The sequence below is a fragment of the Octopus sinensis genome, linkage group LG1 (genome assembly GCF_006345805.1).
Source record: "Octopus sinensis linkage group LG1, ASM634580v1, whole genome shotgun sequence".
Lineage (NCBI taxonomy): Eukaryota > Metazoa > Mollusca > Cephalopoda > Octopoda > Octopodidae > Octopus > Octopus sinensis.
In genome coordinates, this window is record NC_042997.1 from 143,561,114 (window position 1) to 143,580,032 (window position 18,919).

The 18,919-nt window shown below is 36.8% G+C and overlaps 3 non-coding genes across 3 annotated transcripts; 1 reads left to right on the top strand and 2 right to left on the bottom strand.

Annotated features, from left to right (window-relative positions):
* The first annotated feature begins 6,565 nt into the window (after nucleotides 1-6,565).
* Nucleotides 6,566-6,639, top strand: Trnat-agu. The gene has a single exon. It is a non-coding gene; the product is annotated as a tRNA-Thr (tRNA).
* A 797-nt stretch (nucleotides 6,640-7,436) lies between these two features.
* On the bottom strand, nucleotides 7,437-7,510 carry Trnat-ugu. The gene has a single exon. It is a non-coding gene; the product is annotated as a tRNA-Thr (tRNA).
* A 616-nt stretch (nucleotides 7,511-8,126) lies between these two features.
* Nucleotides 8,127-8,200, bottom strand: Trnat-agu. The gene has a single exon. It is a non-coding gene; the product is annotated as a tRNA-Thr (tRNA).
* Between the last annotated feature and the right edge of the window lie 10,719 nt (nucleotides 8,201-18,919).

The window sequence follows — 18,919 nt, forward strand, 5'->3', positions numbered from 1 at the left end:
TATCATACGCACACACACACAAAAAAAAAAGTCTTTCAAACTGGGAATAATATTACAATAGTCTCATTTTATTGGTCTTCTGAGTACAATGAAATAGCAATATAACTTATCTAACAGATATCTCATGCAACGAATAATCTGTTTTATATTTCATTTCGAATAATAGATCAATAGTATATTTTATAGACTTACGCGTGCCTTGCTTTAGCTCATGAATGCAGTTAAGGCGCCATCTTTGTAAACAGGTAGTCGAGATTTCGAATATCCTTGGGGAGAAGCCCGTGAACAAATTCCTATTGATTTTTCTAATGTGATTTTCTAACAGACTTTTCGAAGATTTTTATCAGTTTGAGGAATGAAACAGCCTATGTTGCTGTTAATGCAGCAAAGTTATAGGCGTAAGCTTGGTTGTGTAAGAATGATGCTTCCCAACCACATGGTTCAAGGTTCAGTTCCATTGTTTAGGATTTGGCAGACGGAAACTGAAAGAAACCCGTCGTGTATATATATATATATATATAATTTAAAATTTAAATTTTAAAATAGTCCATATTTTTATTACTTTTTCTTTTGTCGTGCTCGATCACGTTTTGGTTGTTTTGTTAAATTTTTCTTGAGAACATTTCTTAGTGGTGAGACCGTAGCGGATCTATTTCTAACATAAGGGTGTCCACATAGTAGTTTCCCTCTAATATGTATATATATATATGTATGTATATATGTGTGTGTGTTTACTCCCCACCACCCCTTGACAACTGATGTTCATGTGTTTACGTCCTCACAACTTAGCATTTCGGCAAAAGAGACCGTTAGAATAATCACCAAGCTTAAGAAACAAAAACAAAAAAAAACTACATGGGTCAATTCATTCGACTAAAAATTCTTCAAGGCCTGCCTCAGCATGGCCGCAGTTTAATGATCGAAGCAAGTAAACGGTAAGATAGAAGAGAAATATCTAGAGTATTCTGGAATGGTGATACTGTGACTATCACTTCACAGGCAAAGTTTTACACTCATTAAAATTTTATTTCATTGGTGTTCGGTGGACATCGAATAATCCTAATGTTGACAAAGGGCCAATAATTTTGGGAGAAGGGGCAAGTGATTACATCGACGCCAATTCATGACTGGTACTTATTTTTTCGTGTCTGAAAGGATGAAAAACTGAAGTGGACCTCAGAACGTAAAGAGTCGGAAGAAATGCTGCCAGTTATTTTATCCGACACGCTAACGATAACGAGGAGCTTTCAACTGGTAGTAGCACTTGCGTTTGCAAGTTGTTTGCCGAAAAAAAAAAAAATCCTTCGAAAATTCCCCTTGAACCTTTTCAGAAGTTTGGCTCTAAGAAGACACGAACACGTATTTCTACTTTATCAGATGGAGCGCTCTGACTAAATAATTTATAGAGCCAGTAATGTTTAAGGTTGTGAAAATCTATAAATGTAGCCTGGTAAGTGATTTGATCTGAAACCGTGTGTTGATACTAAAGTAATTATAGCGTGGAAGACATATATTAGCCATTCCAAAACGCACAAAGACTATTAACTTCATTTAAACATTTATTGTTTGGTGTCAAAATTTCCGTATGTATTGCAGTGGAACGGACCGTGTCAATGACCAGGTCGTTGTTGATGTTACGAAAATTTCGACACCAAATGATAAATACTTAAGTGAATTTAACAGCTTTTCTGTATTTCCGAAAGGCTAATATGTGTCTTCCACGTTGTAATTGCTATAAATATATCTATTGTTCATAACAAGGTAAATTATTTATTAGATTTGATATATGTTAGGTAGTTTGTAACACGGATAAGTTATCGGTACTTTGTAATAACAATTCTTTATATAGAGATTTTCACAGTATGACAAAATCCGGTAACAATATAAATTGGGGATATTACGTTATGACAAGCTGGCAGAATCGTTAGCATGCCGGGCAAAATGCTTAGCAGCACTTCGTCTGTTTCGTATTCTGAGTTCAAATTCCGCCGAGGTCGACTTTGCTTTTCATCCTTTCAGGGTCGATAAAATAAATACTACTTGGACACTGGGGTCGCTGTAATCGACTTACTCCTTCCCCCCAAATTTCAGGCCCTGTGCCTATAGTAGAAAAGATATTACGTTGTAACTTTCTGAACATCTCTCCAAATGTGGCTATAATAAGGATTTGAACGCTCGTCCAACGGACCGTTGTTCTAACCAACTAACCAACTAAGCCAAGGAGAGAAATAATTGCAACAAAAGAATTCATATTGTTTTATTGGTTGGGCGGCTATTCGCAGCATTTGTGAATGTTTTATTCGCGGTTTTCTATATATTAGAAGCGAAAAATTCTCATCTAGGTATGTGGCTGGATGCGAGTATACGTCACGGAGGAATCCCAACAAAGCTGAAATGCATCTGGCGTTCTCTATGGCTGCTGTTGGGGGCGTTTTTGATCTTCCTCCGCTATTTGGATGGATCGTAGTCCGAGAAAGGAGGTTCTGCAATTTCTTGTTGAACAACCTGCACAAATGATTGATTTACAATGATTAAATGTTTGTGTTGTACATTAGCTCATTCCCTCTATCAAATCTACGTTGCCTGAACAGGTATCGAATTGAAACCACAATCGTGAGTGCAACACCACGCACCCTCGATCCCTCCGATATTTGTGTTTTTAACACAGCACGTCCTGAAGAGACGTTATTTTATGGACGAATGCTGCAATAACTGGTTTCTTAAATAATGCATATACATTAAGTATGATACATATATGGCTATGAAATATTATTTATTACCCGAAATATCCACCAGTTATGGATGGATCTTGGTTAGAATTTCCAAGCGATGAATTTTCAGTTATTGTTTCAACTATATTGCTAAACTTACTGAATTAGCCTGTAAGTGACTGAGCATTTCACAGACATGCCTACCCTTAGGTGGAACAAGCGCGACACTGTGTGATGAAGCTGGAACCTTAAACTACAGTTACAATCCTTCCCACAAGCTTCTACCCAAACCCCACTCTACTTAGTTTCACTGTCCCGAGATGCAGACAGTGGTTTTGAATCCAGGACCTCGTGATTGTGGAGCTATCTTCTTAACCGTTCGCTATACTGCACCTAGAGATATAGATAACATTTGTAAATTATTGTTATTTATACAGAACACAGGCGAAAACAAGAGTATTATTATAACCGTTTTTCTATTAAAGAATGTTTCAATAAGAGTATCGGATATACTCTCTGTCTAGACTGGATATACTATAATTGATGGCTATTTCTTCAGTAGCTTCTTTGATTCTTATAACTTGAGACATCTCACTCTTTCACACACAAGCTTACTATGTATATAACACGCTCTGTGTGTGTGTGTGTGTATACACACATATATGAGTATGTGTGCATATATGTATATATTGATACTTTCATAAAACCTGCTCTCTCTCTCTCGCCTGTCTCTCTCTGTCGCTTCCTTTATCTATCTATCTATCTATTTATGCAATTGAAAAATTAATGCTATTTAAATACTACTCAGAACACTTTGTAAGATTCTTTTGACATTACAAATATCAAATTATGTATTTTGTTGTTGTGAAGACAGAAAAGACGTGTGCTATAATGTAACAATAAAAATATCCTGGAAATCTACAAAGAGACATCTGTAAATAATGATAGAGTGATTTTCTATTGAATGACAAATTCTAATACCCCTATTAAAAAGAATTCTTTAAAAATAAGAGTCGCTATTACGTTTCTTTTGTATCTTGTATAGTATTAAAAACGCATTAACTTTCAAATGTTACATATATCTCACAAGTATCTTATGCAATAAAAATCTATAATATATTTTCTTTGAACAACCGAATAATATGTCTATATTTTTTAATAGATTGGCGTCTGTTACGAAGTGTCTTTATCGGTCATAAAATTCATAAAATACAAGTTTGTGTACGATGAAAAGAGGTATGTCCTCTATGAATATCTGCAATATGTACTGCTTTGTGTAAAGGCTCTTCTTTATAGCAGCTTATCCAGAAAAATTTACAATAAAATTTCCATGATTTATGTATGATATTGCGTGCAGTTTAGTTCGTAATCTCCTCTTCTTTTCTATTAATTGTTTGAGCTGAGAGTAGACCATTAGATATATCAGTTAATAAATAATCTACGTTATACTTAATTTTAAACATTAGAACAGTGATATATTTTATAGAGGCCTTCAGATGAAAATGGTCGTCTCCATTGCACAATCTATTTGGACTAGTCCGAATGTATTCAGAGCCACATGATCTAAGTGAATTTTTATATGATATTTAAAAGCTTTGTGTAAAAGTCAAGCTGCCAAAGAAATTTTAACATTATTATGAAAAATATAAAAGATTTTTAATTCCGTTCTTTTGGAGGCGTATAAAATAATATGTATGTCAATAATTTAAATTCTCTTGTAGTAAATCTTCTTAACGACTTTGGTGTGAATTTTATACATGATAATAACGATCTTGGCAAATACAGCGTGTAAAGTTCATTCTAGCAATTCAGAAACACAAGCAAAACGGTTAACTTTACTTTGTTATTTAATACATGGTGTCAAAATTTTTGTCACACCGTCTGTAACCAAGTCATTGATATAATTTCACAGTTTTTGTGTGTTTTTTGAATGGCTAAAATGAGTCTTCCACGTTATCATTTCTTGCATTTCAACACACAAGACAAGTGTACAACTCCGAAATAGCAATATTTTCCTTGTGTGTGAAGGCGCGTAGCTTAGTGGTTAGGCTATTCGGCTCACGATCGTAAGGTGATGAGTTCGATACCCGGCGGCGCGTTGTGTTCTTGAGCAAGACATTTTATTTCACGTAGTTCCAGTCCATTCTACTCAGCTAGCAAACATGAGTAGTATGTAGGGCGGCAAACCGGCAGAATCGTAAGTAGGGCGAGCAAAATGATTAACGATATTTCGACTGCCGTTACGTTCTGAGTTCGAATTCCGCCGAGGTCGACTTTGCTTTTCATCCTTTCGGGGTCGATTAAATAAGTACCAGTTACACACTGGGGTCGATATAATCGACTTAATCCGTTTGCCTGCCCTTGTTTGTCTTCTCTGTGTTTAGCCTCTTGTGGATAGTAAAGAAATATTTCGACTGCAAATATGGACGAAATCAATGGAAAATATTGGTTTCAAATTTTGACAAGGCCAGAAATTTCAGGAAAGAGGATTAAGATAATTACATCGACCCCAGTGCTCAGCTGGTACTTATTTTATCGTCCTAGAAAGGAAAGAAAGGTAAAGTCGACCTTGGCGGAATATGAGCTGAGAGCGTAAAGACGGACGAAATGCCGCTAAGCACTTACCCCAGTGTGCTAACGGTTCTGCCAGCTCACCACCTTAAAGCGGTAGAAAATAATAGTAATGGTGATACCAATCGTCCTATTATAAACCACACAACTCCGATCGACTCAACTGTCTTCACATTAAATTATAGCGGATCTTTAACACAATTTTCAGGTAGAATCAGCGTGATACAAAGTGTAACAAGGTTGAATCCACTGGATCACAAGTATAATTTGTCTGATTGGCTTCCATGCAGTTTGTGTCTATATCCTTTTGAAATTTCTTCCTACCGTCAAATTTAGTTTTCCTTGGAAACAGACAATTGTGACTTCCAGTATGTCGGCAAAAAAGGCTTCCGATTTGCTAAAATTACATAACTTTAACCCTTTTCCTGCCCTGCGTATCATTTGTAATACTCTGGACATATTTCACTCGTGTCCATACATCTTATCTGGTGCACATTCGCATCGGTTTTCAACCACTAGAGCAACTTGGGACTTATGAAAGGAAAGCGTTATATTACTCATAACGTATGAAACAATGGCTAACTAAAAGACTGGAAACAAGCATAGACATTTAGGACAAACTTATGAAGCAGAAGGGGTTAAAAGTTTGTAACTTTATTTCATGTTTTATCTTTTACCTGCTTCATTCATTAGACTGCGGCCCTACTAGATCGAACGAATCACCACCCCTGTACAAATTTTCTTTGTACCCATCTTATCGGTATCTTTTGTTATGAGGGCGTACAGACATCAACACCGGTTGTCAAGCAGTGGTGGTGGAGAAACACAGACACAAAGATACACACACATGTATATGAAGCATTTCTGTCAGTTTCCGTCTACCAAATCCACACAAGGCTTTTTTAGCCAGCGCTTTTTATCAATATCTCGAGAAAATAAATCTAATTTTCATCATCAGCATTGCAAGACTATATTAGTGTTGAAAATTCGAAATAAATTGCCAGGTAGTAGGACTGAACGCAGCGTCTCACAATTACTATGCAGACCTCTTAACCAACACGGCCATGTCTGAAACGACATTAAAGTAAGGCCTGCTTGCGAAAGTTAAATTCTGAAAGTGTTCTCTCACTAAACTGCCTGGTGTCGCTGAAGATTCTCCTCTTGACAAAATAAAGTTATTATCATGCTAAAACTTGCTGTCAAGCTTCTTTTCATTATCTTTGCGCATAGTTCAGATAAAGAAATCATTTAAAGTCAGTAGTAAAACATGTTCGGACGCAGCTGGCTCCATAGCTCAGTTGGTTAGAGCGCCAGTCTAGTAAACTGGAGGTCGAGGGTTCGAATCCCCCTGGAGCCTGTTTTTGCTGTTAGTTGATCGTATTTTATTTAAATACTTTTTATTTCGTATACACTTTGTGTTTATTTTTAGCAAACGTTCTCTTTTGCGAACCAACGAGGATAGATAAATTCTATGCATTTTGCTTGAAAAAGTAGCCAAATCTCACTCAAATACCAACCGGTTGTCTTAAGAATGAACAAATAGTATGTATGTAGACCTCATTTCCTTGCACATAGGGGATGCATTTGACCAAATCTTTTCAATCAGAGTTGATTCCGGTCTAAACAAAAGCAACAACAGCATCAGAGAACAACTACAGCAGCCTTAGCAACCATAACTACTGTTAAACAACTTTAGGTCTTTTGTAGATTGTAATGATTTCTGGCAAGTTTCTATTTTTTTGTCATTTTTTTTTTACAAAACATTTTGTTTCAGTCACTCGACTGCGGCCAAGATGGGTCACCGATTTGAAGTGTTTAATAAAACAAATCTACACCAGTACTTATTTATACAATCTGTTACCAAATTTATCGGTATTTTTCGCCGAACAGCTAATTTATAGGAACGTAAACAGACCGACACCGGTTGTCAAACGGTGGTGAGGGGCGATTGCAAAGACACACGCGCACGCATACAAATGTATGTACATATACTTTTCCCCTACTAAAATTCACTCACAAGGAACTGATTGACAGAGCTATAATAGAAAACACAAGCCCAAGGTCCCGCTCAGTGGGACTGAATCTCAGAGAGTTTCAAACGGAAAAAAATATGTACAATTAATTATTTAAAGACAAATGACTGTCAGCAAAATCTAGTTCCAAAGAGATTCGAACTCATGACCTCCTGTTTACAAGACAGGCGCGCTAACCAACTGAGCTATGGAACCAGTAAACAGTGATTAGCTTTTATTTACTAACTTTAAATTATATTTTAATCTGGACTGTGAAGTAACAAGCTCAAAGATTATGTAAAGAAGAGTTTCTGTACAATAGTAACAATAGTAATTAGAGAACAGTGGTGGCGTTAGTAACAAACTTTTAACAGACCAGCATCTGCTTAAGGGACTGTCTATACTTGTGTGCAGAACAAATATAGCAAAGAAGGTAACTTAAAGAGTAACTTTGTTTTACTTTTCACACAGATTTTGATTCCGTTTACGAAACATATTCACACATGTATATGTATATACATATGCATGTATGTATAGGTGTCTGTGCTTATATATATGTATGTATATACAAACATACATACGCACGCACACATGTATGTATCATATGTACAGACATATGTGTATGTGAGACGGTCTTCCAACATTTTCGTCTTCTAAAATTCACTTAAAAGGCATTGATTGGCACAGGACTATAATAAAAACATCCTCTTCATATACAGGTATACAAGGTGCTGCGCAATGCGATCGAACCCGAAATCAAGTGATAGCCTACGCTACAGAAAAGTAATTGCATAAATACGGTCGACTACCGACAGAGGAGAAAAAAAAAAGCAGGCTCCAAAGGGATTCGAACACTTGACCTCCAGTTTACTAGACTGGCGCTCTAACCAACTGAGCTATGGAGCCAGACACCTGTCGCGGCCTTTTGCTTACGAAGTTCAAGCAAACATGAAGATAATGTAACGAAGCGAAAGTTACTTATAAGCGCTAGTTACAGATTTTCAACAGCCGGTTCCTGACGGCATGATTGGTAAGGGAGTGTCTCTAACTTTGTGCAGAACAAACATAGCAAGAAACTTCGTTCAAAGAGCATGAGTATTTGAATTTTCTCGCCGATTTTTACATCGTTTACCGATATTCTTTTATTCTTTTACTTATTTCAATCATTTGACTGCGGCCATGCTGAAGCACCGCCTTTAGTCGAACAAACCAACCCCAGGACTTATTCTTTGTAAGACTAGTACTTATTCTATCGGAATATTTTTGCCGAACTGCTAAGTTACATGGGCGTAAACACACCAGCATCAGTTGTCAAGCGATGTTGGGGGGACAAACACACACACACACACATGACAAGATTCTTTCAGTTTCCGTCTACCAAGTCCAGTCACAGAGCTTTGGACGGCCCGAAGCTATAGTAGAAGACACTTGTCCAAGGTGTCACACTGTGGGCCTGAACCCGGAACCATGTGGTTGGTAAGCAAGCTACTTACCACACAAACTTATACACACATACATGATGATTGCTTAATCTTGTCAAATGATAAGCTGAGTAACATTCAGCCCGCGTGATCTGATTTACTTACATCCTTGCACATGCGTGGATATACTTTATACAATACAAAACGAACCAATAAATGAAATGAAATGATAGCGAGACGTCTGTATGCCATGGGATTTAAGTGACAAAAGCTTGTACAACACTTTTGCCGCTCTCTCGGTCACCATAGTCGGTGTCAGTAACAAGCATTGTCAGGTGACTGGTATTATTTTATGTCAGCGTTCTTTTCTCATAGAAGAGCTGCCTTCTTCACGGTTTTGTCAAAAAACACCAGAAGCTTCTTTAACCCATAGACAGGACCCTTGCAAGTACTACCGTTCGGCGCCAGAACGGTTCTAGGAGTGATGGTAATTATGGGGCGACTTCACACTGCGAACAACTCTCGAACTCCCGAATTGGAGCCTTGCCAACGGATGTAGTTTAATGTCATACACGTGACAATTACACATACATACACGCATGTGTATGTATGTGTAATTGTCACGCATGTGTATGTATGTATGTATGTATACACATACACAAATCATGCTTCATTGAAGCTGAAAAACTTCACAAACTATTTCTCACTTTCAGTTTTGCACCAAAGTACTTTTATGTATGTATGTGTGTATGTATACACGCACATATATACATATATGTGTATACACACATATGCACACACACACACACACACTCACACACACACTCACACACATTGAATTGTCTCTAATTGTGACTGAGTGTACCGGGCAGCACCTATATTACTAGAAATAAGAGTTTAGAACCCTTAGATCTGCAAGAAAGTACATTTTCATCTATTAACAGGGGAATTAACCACCCCACAGCGAAGCTAGATCATTATACTAGACTAGTTTCGCTTGAAAATTACAAGCTCATCAGTAGTGACTATTCCATTGGTGGATGGTTTGGCTAAATCCTGACTGTCAGTGTATATATTTACCATATTATGAATTTATGATTGATTCAGCAAAATGCAAATATGAAAATTATAAAACAAAGAAGGCAACTATATGCAATATAAAAGCTGCCTTTGAAGAGAGAGAGAAGAGAGAGAGAGAGAGAGAGAGAGAGAGGAGAAAGAGAGAGAGAGAGAGAGAGAGAGAGAGAGAGAGAGAGAGAGAGAGAGAGAGAGAGAGAGAGAGAGAGAGAGAGAGAGAGAGAGAGAGAGAGGATGAGCTCCTTGTGGCCATCACATTGGAGAAGCAATGGCAAAACACTCCAATATCTCTGCAAAGAAAACACTATGAGGAAGTCGGAATGAAGTAACGTTTTTCCATTTCCTAGGACACTTCATCTGCAATGCTTACATGCTGTGATCCCTTTTCCAGCGGCAACTCGGTGTGTTTAGCTACCTGTCCAGGCTCTGCTGTTCGTCAAGTTGACAGAAGCAAGCTGTCAAAGTAGTGGTCGCTCTCTGACAGGTTTATGGTAGAGTTTGTGACAGGTTTATGGTAGAGTTCTCAGCCTCCGGACCATATCCCTGCTTACCACTATTGGGGATGGGGAGAGATGGCAATCTGCAGGGGCGAACCCCATGAGTCAGAGTGGCTGTTCCAGTGCATCTCCCTCGCCATCTTCCAGGGCAACGCCTTTTCCATTTTGTCTGCTGGGATAAAATGGCGGTCTGAATTACAAAGAAATCGAGAGAACGTAAGGATTTTGTTGCTTACTACACGAACAATAACATTTACAACTCCTCACGCATAAATATCAAGCAAAACCCCTATACACAATGTGTCTTTTGCCCAGTAACGCAATGGCCGCAACAGATGGAAGAACTCGCGCTTAATCGGGAAGATTGGTTGTAGTGTCATCAACGCCCTGCAAAAGCGTTAGATACATGACGAAGAGAAGCGTTATAGGTAAAATCGATCTCGGCGAGAATTGTACACAAAACGTGAAGGTACATGAATAAATACAAGATATGTTTGTCCTCCGCTCGACTGATGTTTAAGAATAATCCACCGCTCCGCAAAGAACAAAAACGAGGACTGCAGCCAATAACAGCAAATCATCAAAGAATCAACAGAAAATAAACTATATATATATATATATATATATATATATATAAACCAAAGAGAAGAGATATTAAAATTACAGACAGAAAAAAGAAACGGAGACGAAACAGGCCCTGTAACAGCGGTATGAATAGAAAATATATAAACACGAGATTAATTATGGTTGGAAGTATCTCAAAAGAAATTGCTAAAATGTCTAAAATGCATTGACGTGCGAACTATTTTTTCTTCTCGAATTATTTCTCTTTTATTAAATAAAGTGAGAGAATAAGATACAGATTTCATGTTTGATGATTTTTGACATGAAGGACATATGTTAAAGCAAATATAATTTCTTCGTGTTGTGGATTCTGAGGAGATTTGGCAAGAATACTGGCTCTTTATAATGAGAATGAAATTATATCTACATCACTGCAAATGGAATAGGAAATACACAGAATCACACACGCTCGCACGCACACACACAGAGTAATGCAAGTAGATGCAGACATACACACATGTACAAAAACGCACACATACACACCCAAACATCCATAATGACACATCACTCAGATATAGAGAAAACAGCGAGATATAGAAATGGATAAATGGATATAATTAAATATAGCTATACAAGTACACATTTCTTCACATATATGCATATCTATATGATATATGTAATATATATATATGATATACATTTAATATATATATATATATATGTATATATATGCATATATATATGCATTATATATATGCATATATATATACATATCTATATGATATATGTAATATATATATGATATACATTTATATATATATATATATATATATATATATGCATATATATATATATATATGATATACATTTAATATATATATATGTATATATATACATACATTTTGATGCATATGTATATATATGTATATGTATGCATATATATATATATATATTTATGCACATGCACATATATGCAGATGTATATACTTATACATGCACACAAATGCATATGTATGCGTATATGCATAATGTACACGCGTACCTACACATATCTATATGTCCATATGCATTATATATATATATAAGACATACGTATATGCTTATAATACACTTTCTCTACATATTCGAAGAATATACACTAAAAACATCCTACTCATATACAGGTACAAACGCGCACACACCTATATATATATATATTATATATATATATATATTATGTATGTATAAATATGTATGTATATATATATATATATATATATATATTATATATATATATATATATATATATATATAATATATATATATATATATATATATATATATATATATATATATATATATGCACATTCCTAGGTAACACATACGTTCCACATTCACCCTTCCCCATACTACCATACACATTTGAACAAAATGAAAATAAAATACAATAGAGAAATGGCGGAAAATACAGGAGGAAGAAGAGAAATGGAAGAAAGCTACGAAGATGTCAAATGATAATAATTTGAAAAAAAAAAAATTGGAGTTTCTTATAATATTATTATCGATAACGTTGTTGATGCCAAAAGCTGAATAATTGCTCTCGTTGTTTGTTTCGACTGATATCAACTCTGATCCAGCAGTGCTATGATCAAAGGTATTTCAGCTTTGACCATTCATGTACTTTTTTTTTGTCTGAAAGATAGTGCTACTTAGAACTATTTTATTGGATGTGTCCATCAAGTTCTTGGAGAATGTGTCCTTGGCATGTACGTATGAATGTATATATATATCATGGCTGTGCGGTTAAGAAGCTCGCTTAAAAGTCGAGTGGTTTCCGGTTCAGTCCCGCTGCGTGACACTTCGGGTGAGTATCTTCTACTTTAGTCACGGGTCACCAAATGCCTCGCGTGTGAATTTGGTTGACGGAAACTGTGTGGAAGCCTATGGAAGGTATGTACGTATGTATGTGTGTTTGTGTGTGTGTGTGTGTAGAGAGAGAGAGAGAGAGAGAGAGATAGAGAGAGAGAGGCGCGAGGCTTAGGGGTTAGGGTGTTGCACTCATGATCGTAAGATTAAGGTTTCGATTCTTGGACCGGGTGATGCATTTTATTGTTGCACAAAACATTCCTTTTTACGTTTCTCCTCATTCAGCTGCCAAAATTGACTGACGGGAGATCTGTCCAGTAGGGAATATATTCGCCATAGAATGCAGGGAAAAGACTTTATGAATCCATGGCTCAAGAAGGACCTTTGATTCTTTGCTCCAGCATGGATGCAGTCAAATGACTAAAACATGTAAAAGGCCACGTGCTATCCGCCCACAATAAAAATAGATCTCAGGACATATAACAACATTACGTCACAACTACTTTATCCCAACCGGTCCAGCTCTCTTTAATACCATACCAAAATACGTCAAAACGGAAACGAATCCCATAAAATTCAAAATTCAGTGGACAATTTTTCTTCAGAAAATCCCGGACCAACCTCCTACACCCGGATATGTCTTCAACAGTAATAACTCTTTGCTAGAGTGGGCCATGGTGCCCCTTATATGATTAAAAGACTTCACCAGGCGTTGCTATTAATTTAGACATGGACTGGGCCTATACTGGCCGAAAATCCTTCTCTAATTCCCTTTTTCTCCCCCTCCCTCCTTCACCGTGTGCTATCTGTCTCTCTCCTCTCTTCCTTTTTCTCTATCTTTCTGTCTCGTTGCTCATACGTAACCATCGTCCATATTTCTTTTCCTCACGTGACCATCTTTCTTTTCTTGCACGGACGTTCAAAAGAACTGACGTTTTTTTCTGTCTCTTCTGTCTTATCTCTTTTCAAAAAGATGTTTCTTACAGGTCCTCTATTTTCTTCTCGTTCTGGTCAACGACCCTCCATGTTTGCCTTCGTTCGGTTTCCTTGTATGTCTCCACTGTCAGGTCTTTCTTCCTAACTTTGACTCTCCATAAATCTTAAATTTTATTTTAGAATATATGGAGCAATTGACTCATATTGTTGAATGCTCGAAATAAGTAGACAGCCGACAACCGATGAAGGGTCCTTTCTCTGTGTTTACTTTTCCTGTTTTCCATTTTGTTTTCGTTGTTTACGTATTTCATGTTGTTTGAACCGATGGTGACGTCCTGTACCCACATATGCATATATATATATATATATATATATATATATATATATATATATACACACACACACACACACCCAGAACCACTTAGGAGTGAAATTTAGGATTTCTCGCTTTTCTGTGAATCGATTTTGATAAAACTTTTCCCAGCTGGTTTGTGCACTATGGCAACACGATTGTTATGTTTTCATTAATTTGTATAGCGTCCTTTCTTTTTTATTTCAGATTCTTCAGTTTTTGAATGAAAGTAGCCCATCTAGACATTTTCTTTTCAGAAAATGAAGAGTAACAATACTTATTAAGCATACAGTGAGTATATATTTAACAGAAAACCATAATAATATTATAGTATTTATTGACATAATGAGCGCCATTTTGACGAATAACTTCAAAAACCATATTAGTCATGAAATCTGTCAATTTCTTAATAGTAGCAGGCTGGACTACCTCTTCTGCAGCTTCGAAGTAAATTGTGGTCCATCGGCATAAACATCTTGTTTAATGATGGACCAATGATTTTCGATAGGGCTGAGATCTGGAGATGCTGGCAGCCACACCATCAGCCTTTCACCGTGTATGCAGTAAAGCCTTAGTGGTTCTGGCAGAGTGGGACGGAGCGTTGTCATGCATGACGAATACAAGATTCATATACCCAGGGATCGAATACCTCCTTCAGGAGATTGCAGTAGACAGCGGCGATCACTTTAACCCCTTCAGACACCCTAAATGAACCAACAAGTCTATCCCCAATGATAGCAGCAACAACATGACTCCTCTACCCTGTTGTTGACGTCGTAAACGTTGGTGAGGTTCATCTCCAAAATAGACCCGAATACTTGCCCAACCGTTAGGTCGCCCTGGTTTCGTCAGTGAACAGAACACATCTCATGTCTAACGTCATGTACTTTTGGGCCCATTGAAGCCTTAAACTCCTGTGACAAGGCATTAAAGGAGGCAGTTTCAAGGGTTATCGTACGGAAGCCATGGTTCCGAGGATGCTATTTCTGATGGTCCGGAAGCGGGGAAAATGGCTTTGCTTGTTTGTCTAGGTTTCCCCACGTAACTTGAGGCCAATATTCCTTAAATCCCTAGCTGTCACAGTCTTGGAGGTTCTACAATCGGATCGTTTCTTCCTTGGCGAAGGGTCCTTTAGGAATCGTCTAACCGTGTCCACATAACGACCTAACTTCTCTGCAATGACATGAAAAGAGGTGCCTTTAGCACTTTCCTTGATGATAGACTTTTCTTCATCATTAAGGTCTTTTCCACGTCCCAATGTTCTTAGAGAGGAGAGACGCTGAAGATTCTGAAATAAAAAAACGAAAGGACGTTACACAGAATAACGAAGACATAACAATGGTGTTACCATAGTGTGCAAACTAACTGGAAAAAGTTTTATCAGAGTCGGTTCACAGAAAACCGAGAAATCCTAAATTTCGCATCTATCTATCTATCTTCTATCTATCTCTATCTATATCTATCTATATATCTATCTATCTATCTATCTATATCTATCTATCTATCTATCTATCTATCTATCTATATCTATCTATCTATCCTATCTATCTATCTACTATCTATCTATCTATCTATCTATCTATCTATCTATCTATCTATCTATCTATCTATCTATCTCTATCTATCTATCTATATAGGCTCAGGCGTGGCTGTGTAGTAAGAATAGGCGCAGGCAACTGGGTGACTTATAATTAAATTTCTTAAGTGATTAAATACTTCAATGACATTTCGATCTATCCTATGTAATAGTGCAATTTAGGAATAATGCTTTTTTAGCATCTAGTTTAAAGTAGCCGTATCGAAATATCGTTGAAGCTAACTAACAGATATTTTGCTTTTGTTTTTTTTCTTTCAACACATTACACACGCATGCGCACAAATGCATTAAACAAGTTTGCATTTAGATATACATAAGTAACGGTTGCTGAAACGCACATATCTGAGTCTATTAAAGGTCAAACAACACATCAAAATGTAACCCCTTTCTATCAAATTCTTCCCCTGATGGAATACCGAATTAACGATATTCGATATGGAAATTTAATTTAATTTATTTTAATCTAATTTCTCCAATTGATTCAATTGGGCAAGAAAACAGCTGTAGGTGAAATTGAGTTTGATATTGTTCAGAACTGTAATATGTTCTAATAAATTGAATCTATATGTCAGTTTCTTCATTTTATTTTTTCGCACATAAAAATAATATATGATGAACTCTCATACGTCACTAGACCACGTATGAGGGTTCGGCAATTTCTTACCAAACAACCACAGAAATGATTTGTTTATAGTGACCAAATGTTTGTGTAGACATAAGTTTACTCCCTGCATCAGATCGATATTATCTGTACAGGTACAACGGGTACCAAATGTCAGATGTCGAAATGATCGCAGGGCAACGTGAAATGAAGTACTTTGCTCAAGAACACAACGCAACGCCTGCCCTGGGAATCGAAACATGATCTCGCAGTCGAGAGTAAAACACCCTAACCATTAAGCCATGCACCTTCATGTATATATATATATATATATATATATATATATGTAAGTGTGTGTGAGTATTGATGAGTAGTATATTACTTGATAGGCATATAACTAGTCAGAATGTAACTACTACTACTACTACTACTACTACTACTACTACTACTACTACTACTACTACTACCACTACTTGTGTACCGCAAAGCGCAAGGATCTGTCTTCCCACCCGCTCTTTTTAACACCTGTCTACATAAACTTAAACCTTTTCCAAACAAATACACAACTTCATACATGCACAAATGACATTTCAACAGTTGCATCCTTCCAGTTTATTAACCCCTAAATACAGCTACACAGCTGCTGGAATTATACGCCTCGAATGAGATAAGTTCAGGTGAGCAGTGTACTGTCGTACGTTGGCAGAGGCCATCTTGTCTACCTCCGCTCTGTCCACCATCAGTAAAATATTTTAGATTTATCTTGTTACTTGTATCACAGTGATTTGCTTATTGAACAGCTGTGGAGGCTTGGATAAGTAGATACAACATTATGTATTCATGTATATAACCCATTTAACATTTAAAGGCAATTTACAAGAGAACGTTGAATTTGGCAAGGAGAATTGCGTAAGTATATAAAGTGATAGATATATAGGCAGAGTCAGAATATATATATATATATATATATATGTATGTATGTATGTATGTATGTATGTATGTATGTATGTATGTATATATATATATATAATATATATATATATACATATATATATACACACAAATATATATATATTATATATAGGTATTTATGTATGTATGTGTGTATGTGCGTGTATATATATATATATGTATGTATGTATATATATATATATATATATATATATATATATATATAGAGAGAGAGAGAGAGAGAGAAAGAGAGAGAGAGGAAAACGTGGGGAGAAAGGGAGAGAGAGAAGGAGAGGGGGAGAGAGACGAGAGAAAGAGAGAGATAAGGAGTGAGAGGCAGAGAGGAGAGAGAAAATGAATGAATGTGAGATGATGCGACAGAAGGGTAAAAAGAAAGCAAATGAAAATTAGAAGAAAGTGAGAAACAGGGAAGGAGAGAGAGAGGGGGGGGGGAGAAATAGAAGATTAGATAGAAATGAATAGATAGATAGAGAGAGTGAGTGAGAGTGAGAGAAAGGGAGAAGTAGTGAGACAAAGATACGAGAAAGCGAGAGAAAGAATGAGGAAGGAAACAGAGACCGTTGGCTGTAAATGAACGAGATTGAAAGAAAAATGAAAGAGAAGGGAGAAGGGTAACTGAAACGATTCTTTTCTTTTATTCTTTTATTTGTTTCAGTCATTTGACTGCGGCCATGTTGGAGCACCGCCTTTAGTCGAGCAAATCGACCCCAGGACTTATTCTCTGTAAGTCTAGTACTTTTTCTATTGGTCTCTTTTGTTGAATCGCCAGATATCGCGGACGTAAACACACCAGCATCGGTTGTCAACGATGTTGGGTGGACACACACACACACACACACACACACACACACACACACACACACATATATTTATAGACGACGGGCTTCTTTCAGTTTCCGCTTACCAAATCCACTTACAAAACTTTGATCGGTCCGAGGCTATAGTAGAAGACACTTACCCAAAGTGATACACAGTGGGACTGAACCCAGAACCATGTGGTTGGTAAGCAAGCTACTTACCACACAGCCACTCCTGCGCCGGTTGTGGATCTTAAATCTCTTCTGACAGAATAACAAACGTAACTGGATTATTGAAGACAGCATAAATGTTGTTTGAGAGAAAAAAAAACGACGAAATAATAGAGAGAGGGAGGGAGCAATAGAGAGAGAGAGAGAGAGAAAGAGAGAGGGGTATAAAAGAGAGAGAGAGAGGAAAGATATGTCTGACTATTTTTTTTACTAATATTTCCCTAATATTTTTTTTACTTCTTTCGATCATAGGTATGTGGCCATACTGGAGTATCGCCTTCAAGGCTTTTTCTTTTCTTTTAGTTGATCAAATTGACCCCAACACTTGTACCTTTAAATCTGATAAGTTACGGGCGGTTTATTTTTTTGTTGCGGAGCAATAAACTTATACTGGTTGTCAAGCGGTGAAAGACAAACATAAACGTACGCACTCACTCACATACATATGTATTACAGGTTTCCGCACAGCTTTTGTCGACCAAATTCACCCACAAGGCATTAGTCATCCCACAGTTATAGCAAAATCGACACTGACCACACAGTGTGATTGAACTCGAAACCATGTAGATTTGAAGGAATCTTGTTAACCACACAGCTATGCCTACGACTCTTTAAGTCTCTAACCTGACAGCACAAATATCTAAATTGATCTTACGCCTAAGAAATGTTTACAAGTTGTCCATTATATCGAGCACTTTGTATGAAAGCTTCTACGCACTAAATATTTGCAATATA